The 7,880-nt window shown below is 37.9% G+C and overlaps 1 non-coding gene across 1 annotated transcript; it reads left to right on the top strand.

Annotated features, from left to right (window-relative positions):
- The first annotated feature begins 3,356 nt into the window (after positions 1-3,356).
- On the top strand, positions 3,357-3,460 carry LOC130947971 (small nucleolar RNA R71). Its single transcript, XR_009072885.1, has one exon. It is a non-coding gene; the product is annotated as a small nucleolar RNA R71 (small nucleolar RNA).
- The last annotated feature ends 4,420 nt before the right edge of the window (positions 3,461-7,880 follow it).

The following is a 7,880-nucleotide window of genomic DNA, read 5'->3' as shown; positions in this document are numbered from 1 at the left end:
GTTTTGGAGATGTTTTGTCTTCTGAATTCCTGCAACATAATGCTTTCTCACTTTCATAAATGCAAGGCTCCTTCCATGGCAAGCTGTATGTAGGGCATCACCGTTGTCAATGGCTACTTCCCATCCTCTCAGTGAAAATGGTCCAAATGCTCTGTCACAGCACGGCTAATCATCTGTCGGTTCTCAATCATGTCGGAATAAGATCCCTTGATCCTTTTGCGTCTGTCACTACGTCCAACACTCGCGAGTTTGAAGCTTGTCACAGTCATCCAATCCCAGAATCCTACTCAGAATACCACAGATAAGGTTTAGGCTTTCCGGATTCTCAAGGATGCTGCCAATGGATTCTAGCTTATACCACAAAGATTCTGATTAAGGAATCTAAGAGATACTCATTCAATCTAATGTAGAACGGAGGTGGTTGTCAGGCACACGTTCATGGATTGAGGAAGGTGATGAGTGTCACGGATCATCACCTTCTTCATAGTGAAGCGCGAATGAACATCTTAGATAGGAACAAGCGTGTTTGAATAGAAAACAGAAATAATTGCATTAAGTCATCGAGATGCTGCAAAGCTCCTCACCCCCAACAATAGAGTTTAGAGACTCATGCCGTCAAAAGGTACAAAATTCAGATCTAAAAATGTCATGAGATACAAAATAAGTCTCTAAAAGTTGTTTAAATACTAAACTAGTAGCCTAGGTTTACAGAAAATGAGTAAACTAAGATGGATAGTGCAGAAATCCATTTCTGGGGACCACTTGGTGTGTGCTGGGGCTGAGACTTAAGCCTCTCACGTGCCTGGGCTGTTTCTAGAGTTGAACGCCAGGTTGTAACCTGTTTCTGGTGTTGAACTCTAACTTGCAACCTGTTTCTGGCGCTGAACGCTAGACTGCAACATGGAACTGGCATTAAACGCCAGTTTACGTCATCTATGTTTGCGCAAAGTATGAACTATTATATATTTCTGGAAAGCCTTGGATGTCTACTTTCCAACCCAATTGAGAGCATGCCAATTGGACTCCTATAGCTCCAAAAAATCCATTCCGAGTGCAGGGAGGTCAGAATCCAACAGCATCAGCAGTCCTTTTTCAGCCTAAATCAGATTTTTGCTCAGCTCCCTCAATTTTAGCCAGAAAATACCTGAAATCACAGAAAAACACAAAAACTCATAGTAAAGTCCAGAAATATAAATTTTGCTTAAAAAATAATAAAAATATACTGAAAACTAAGTGCAATACACTAAAATCTACATGAAATTACCTCCAAAAAGTATATAAAATATCTGGTTATCAGTGTGCCATTTCTGGCATTTAACGCCAGCTCTACTACCTTTCTTGGCGTTAAATGCTAATCCGGCTGCCATTTCTGGTGTTGAACGCCCAAAATGCTGCCAGACTGGGCATTAGACACCCTTTTCTGCCGTTAAACACTAGTCTGCCTACCCATTCTGGTGTTTAACGCCCAGAATGCTGCTATTTTGGGCATTAAATGCCCATTTTGCTATCTTTAATGGCGTTTAAACGCTAGTAAGCTCGTCCTCCAGGGTGTGCTGTTTTTGTTGCTGTTTTTGATTCCTGCTTTAATTCTGTAGCTATTTTTGTGACTTCACATGATCATCAACCTATAGAAAATATAAACTAACATAGATAAATAAAATTGGGTTGCCTCCCAATAAACGCTTCTTTAATGTCAATAGCTTGACAGGAAGCTCTTACAGAGCTTCACAGACATTCAAAGCATGATGTTGGCCTCCCAACACCAAACTTAGAGTTTGAATGTGGGGGCTCTACTTGACTCTGTATCGAGAGAAGCTTTTCATGCTTCTTCTCCATGTTTACAGAAGAATATCCTTGAGCCTTAAACACAAGGTAGTCCTTATTCAATTGAAGGACTAACTCTCCTATGTCCACATCAATCACAGCCCTTACTGTGGCTAGGAAGGGTCTTCCAATGATGATGGATTCATCTTTATCCTTCCCAGTGTCTAGGATTATGAAGTCAGCAGGGATGTAAAGGCCTTCAACCTTCACTAAAACATCTTCTACAAGTTATAAGCCTTCTTCATTGATTTGTTTACCATCTCTAGTGAGATTCTTGCAACTTGTACCTCAAAGATTCCTAGTTTCTCTATTACAAAGAGTGGCATGAGGTTTATACCTGATCCCAGATCACACAGAGCCTTCTCAAAGGTCATGGTGCCTATGGTACAAGGTATTAAGAACCTTCCGGGATCCAGTTTCTTTTGAGGTAATGTCTGCTGAACCCAGGCATTCAGTTCACTGATGAGCAATGGAGATTCATCCTCCTAAGTCTCATTACCAAATAACTTGGCATTCAGCTTCATGATTACTCTTAGGTATTGAGCAGTTTGCTCTTCAGCAATGTCTTCATCCTCTTCAGAGGAAGAGTGCTCATCAGAGCTCATGAATGGTCATAGTAAGTTTAGTGAAATCTCTATGGTCTCTGTATGAGCCTCAGATTCCTTTAGTTCCTCAATAGGGAACTCCTTATTGGTTAGTGGACGTCCAGCAAGGTCTTCCTTACTGGAAATCACTGCCTTTTTACTCTCTCCAGGTTCGGCCACTTTGGATATAGTTATGGCCTTGCACTCTCTTTTGGAATTTTCTTCTGTGCTGCTTGGGAGAGTATTAGGAGGAGTTTCAGTAACTCTTTTACTCAGCTGACCCACTTGTGCCTCCAAATTTCTGATGGAGGACCTTGTTTCAATCATGAAACTGAGAGTGGCCTTAGATAAATCAGAGACTATGGTTGCTAAGCCAGAGGGGCTCTGCTCAGAATTCTCTGTCTGTTGTTGAGAAGATGATGGAAAAGGCTTGCTATTGCCAAACCTATTTCTCCCAATATTATTGTTATTGAAGCCTTGTTGAGGCTTCTGTTGATCCTTCCATGAGAAATTTGGATGATTTCTCCATGAAGGATTATAGGTGTTTCCATAGGATTCTCCCATGTAATTCACCTCTTCCATTGCAGGATTCTCAGGGTCATAAGCTTCTCCTTCAAAGGAGGCTTCTTTAGTACTGGCAGATGCAGCTTGCAATCCAGTCAGATTCTGAGAAATCATATTGACTTGTTGAGTCAATATCTTGTTCTGAGCCAGTATGGCATTCAAAGTATCAATCTCAAGAACTCCTTTCTTCTGAGTCGTCCCATTATTCACAGGATTTCTTTCAGAAGTGTATATGAACTGGTTATTTGGAACAATCTCAATGAGTTCCTGGGCTTCTGCAGGTGTTTTAGATGAAGGGATCCACCAGCAGAATGGTCCAATGACATATTGGACAATTTAGACAGACCATCATAGAATATACATATGATGCTCCATTCTGGAAACATGTCAGAAGGACACCTTTTGGTTAACTGCTTGTATCTTTCCCAAGCTTCATAGAGAGATTCACCTTTCTTCTGTCTGAAGGTTTTGACTTCTACTCTAAGCTTGCTCATCTTTTGAGGTAGAAAGAATTTGGTCAAGAAAGCAGTGACTAACTTATCCCAAGAGTTCAGGCTTTCTCTAGGTTGTGAGTCCAACCATATCCTAGCTCTGTCTCTTACAGCAAAGGAGAAAAGCATAAGTCTGTAAACCTCGGGATCAACCCCATTGGTCTTAACAGTATCACAGATCTGCAAGAATTCAGCTAAGAACGGATGAGAATCTTTCGATGGAAGTCCATGAAACTTGCAATTTTGCTGCATTAGAGAAACTAATTGAGGCTTAAGCTCAAAGTTGTTTGCCCCAATGGTAGGAATTGAGATGCTTCTTCCATAGAAGTTGGAAGTTGGTACAGTATAGTCATCAAGCATCTTCCTTGCATCTCTGGCATTGTTGTTGTGTTCGGTGATGATTGGATTTTTGTATGGTAAAGAATTCACAAATGAAATCTCGTTGCGATATAGTTTCTAAACCAACAAATATTCCTTTCATACAAAAGATTATTTGTCACTAGTACAAACCCCTAAAATTATAAACCGAAGTATTCAAACCTCGGGTCGTTCTCCCTAGGAATTGCAATAAAGTGTCTTGTTATTGGTTATGAGTTATGTTTTGGGGTTTTGATAAGAGACATGAAAGATAAATGGAAAGGAAGTAAACTAATGACTAAAAAGATCTTGGCAAGGGTTGGTGGTCAAGGATCTCTATCCTAATCACTAACCACAACTTGAGAATTGGCAAGGATCAATCCCATTAAGTCATCCTCTAACTAGTAGTAAAGGAAAGTCAAATGAGCTATATCAATCCTAGTCCATAAGTCCTAACTCTCCACTAATTCAATTAGTGAGAACTAGAGTTAATGGCTCCCAATCATCAATCACTTGGACATTAGCAACTCAAGAGTTCCTAAGTTACCTTTCCAAGCCAAGAACATAAAATTCTACTCTAAAATCCAACCAAGCATTTTAGCAAATACTTGAAAGGTACAAAAGATAAACATCATGAATTGCAAGAATTAAAGAGAACTACAACTACAAAAGCAAGAGATCAATAATAGGAAATCAAAACAATTATGAAACAACAAAGAACTTACTAATTACATTGAAGAAGAAATGTAGATCTACAAAAGAATTCATAAACTATAACTAACAATACAAAGAAATTACAAGAGAAGAGGAATTCTACAGCTACAAGAGAACAATTGAGGATGAAAGAGGAAAATTAAGAGAGAAGAAGAAGAAGTAGATCTAGATCTAAACCTAATCCTAATTCAAGAGAGAAGAGAGCACTTCTCTCTCTAGAAAACTAACTCTAACTACTTCTAAAACTAAACTATGACTAATGAATAAAAGTATGTAAAGTATGTTGATTCCTCTTCAATCCTTGGCTTAAATAGCATCAGAAATGAGTTGGATTGGACCCACAAGGCTTCTAAAATCGCTGGCCACGAGTTGCATCAAGTGAATTATGTGCAACCATCGGCGCGTACGCGTACAGTGCGTGTACGCATCCTTATACGTGTAGAAACTATGGTGAATCTTATATCATTTTGAAGTCCCGGATGTTAGCTTTTCAATGCAACTAGAACTGTGTCATTTGGATCTTTGTAGCTCAAGTTATGATCGATTAAGTACGAAGAGGTTAGGCTTGACAGCTTTGTGATTCCTTCATTTCTTCATGAGTTCTCTATTTCTACATGCTTTTTCTTCATTCCCTCAATCCAATCTTTGCCTCCTAAACCTGAAATCACTTAACAAACATATCAAGGCATCTAATGGAATCAAGGTGAATTAAATTTAGCTATTTTAAGACCCAAAAAGCATGTTTTTACTCTTAAGCACAAGTAAAAGAGAATAATAAAATCAATGCTAATTCATTGAATAAATGTGAGGAAAGGTTGACAAAATACTCTAAATTTAATACAAGATAAACCCTAAAAATAGAATTTATCATTCAGCTTCCATGTCTACTTCTTTTTCAAAATTTTCTATAAGGTCCTCTCCGGAGTGTTGTGCTTTAGCTTCTCTTAGCTTCCTCTTTAGAGTCCTTTCAGGTTCAGGATTAGTTTCAACAAGAATGCTTTTATCCTTGTTTCTGCTCATATGAAAAAGAAGAGAACAAAGGGAGTAGTGGAATCCTCTATGTCACAGTATAGAGATTCCTTGAGGTGTCAGAAGAAAAGAAGAATAGAAGAATGAGGTAGAGAGAAAATAAGAAGAACTCGAACACAGAGGGAGAGAGAGGGTTCGAATTATAAGTAGAAGAGAAGTGTTAGCAAATAAATAGAAAGAGATGAGAGAGAGAGTATTCGAAAATTAAAACTAAAACAATTAGTTAATTAAAAAGATTTTTGAAAAAGTGGTTAGTGATTTTCAAAAATTGGGAGGGGAAAAGTGGTTAGGTGGTTTTGAAAAAGATAAGAAATAGTAATTAGTTGAAAAAGATTTGAAAATAATTTTGAAAAGATAAGAAGTTAGAAAATGATTTTGAAATTAAAATTTTAAAAAGATATGGTTGAAGTTTATTTTGAAAAAGAATTTAAAAAGATTTGATTTTTAAAAATTAAATTTGATGACTTGACTAACAAGAAACTAAAAGATATGATTCTAAAATTCAAAGATTGAACCTTTCTTAACAAGAAAGTAACAAGCTTAAAATTTTGAATCAAAATATTAGTTGTTAGCAAGGATTTTCGAAAATATGAGATAAGATTAAGAAAAAGATTTTTGACAAATTAGTTTGAAAATTTTCAAAAAAAAAATTGAAAGATGAATGTTTAAAATATGTTTGATGCAAAAAGTTATGAATTAAAACATGAAAAATTAAAAAAATTTGAATTGGAAACAAAATTACCTCTATTGTGTCATCCTGGCATTAAACACCCATATTGCTATCCATTCTGGCGTTTAACGCCCACTTGACTGTCTCTTTGGGCGTTTAACGCCGAGCCAGATACCCTAGCTGGTGTTAAACGCCAGGAATCCTTCTTTACTGGGAGTTTTTTTCTGAACGCCCAGAATGCTTCTATTTCTGGCGTTAAACGTCTAGAATGATACCTTTACTTGGCGTTAAATGCCCAGAATGATAGCCATTCTAGCGTTTAACGCCCAAAATGCCTCTTTACTGGCGTTTTAACGCCAGTAAGCTCTTTTTCTCTGTGATTCTTCTGCTTTATATTCTATATTTATTTATTTATTTATTTTTATGAGGAGAGAGGAAAACAACAAAATGAAACAAAACATAAAATTTTAAGATCAAAACAAATAATGCATGCACGAACACTTTGAATATCAAGACAAACACCAAGAACAATTTGAAGATCATGATGAACATCAAGAACATATTTTTGAAAATTTTTAAGAAAAGAAAGACATGCAAGACACCAAACTTAGAATTTGACACTAGACTCAAACAAGAAAGAAGATTACCTAATCTAAGCAACAAGATGAACCGTTAGTTGTCCAAACTCGAACAATCCCCGGCAACGGTGCCAAAAACTTGGTGCACAGAATTGTGATCACACTTTCCACAACTCCGGTACAACTAACCAGCAAGTGCAGTGGGTCGTCCAAGTAATAAACCTTACGCGAGTAAGGGTCGATCTCACGGAGATTGCCGACTTGAAGCAAGCTATGGTCATCCTGTTAATCTTAGTCAGGCGGATTCAAATGGTTATGAGGCTTTGATAATTAAAAGATAAATAAAACATAAAATAAAGATACTTATGCAATTCATTGGTGGGAATTTCAGATAAGCATTTGGAGATGCTTTGTTGCTTCTGAACCACTACTTTTCTATTGTCTTCATCCAATCATGCGTGCTCCCTCCCATGGCAAGCTGTATGTTGGTGGATCACCGTTGTCAATGGCTACCATCCGTCCTCTCAGTAAAAATGGTCCAAGTGCGGTTTCTGCACGACTAATCATCTGTCGGTTCTTACTTGTGTCGGAATAGGATCTCTCTATCCTTCTGCACACTGTTACTGCGCCCAACATTCGCGAGTTTGAAGCTCGTCACAGTCATCCCTTGCCAGATCCTACTCGGAATACCACAGACAAGATTTAGACTTTCCGGATCTTAGGAATGATGCCAATTGGTTCTAGCTTATACCACGAAGGTTCTAACCTCATGGATTCGAATGCTGTATTGTCAGGAGAGGCGAGTCAAATCCGTGGATCAGAGACCCAAGAGATTATACTTCGGCTGTTGTCCAATGACTACCTTGAACATCATGTAGACCGCTTGTGGTTGTCAGGCACACGGATCTTGGCTAAGCGAGTAACGAAGATAGTGGGTGATTGTCACGGGTCACCCCTTCATTCTGACTTAATTGAATTAAGTACGAGAGTATATCTTAAAGAAGAAGTAAGCGTGAATTGAAAGAAAAACAATAGTACTTACATTAATTCATGAAGAACAGCAGAGCTC

Source organism: Arachis stenosperma, chromosome 1 (assembly GCF_014773155.1).
Source record: "Arachis stenosperma cultivar V10309 chromosome 1, arast.V10309.gnm1.PFL2, whole genome shotgun sequence".
NCBI classification, from domain to species: Eukaryota; Viridiplantae; Streptophyta; class Magnoliopsida; order Fabales; family Fabaceae; genus Arachis; species Arachis stenosperma.
Note: the sequence above shows the minus strand (reverse complement) of the source record. Positions and strands in the feature narration are given on the sequence as shown.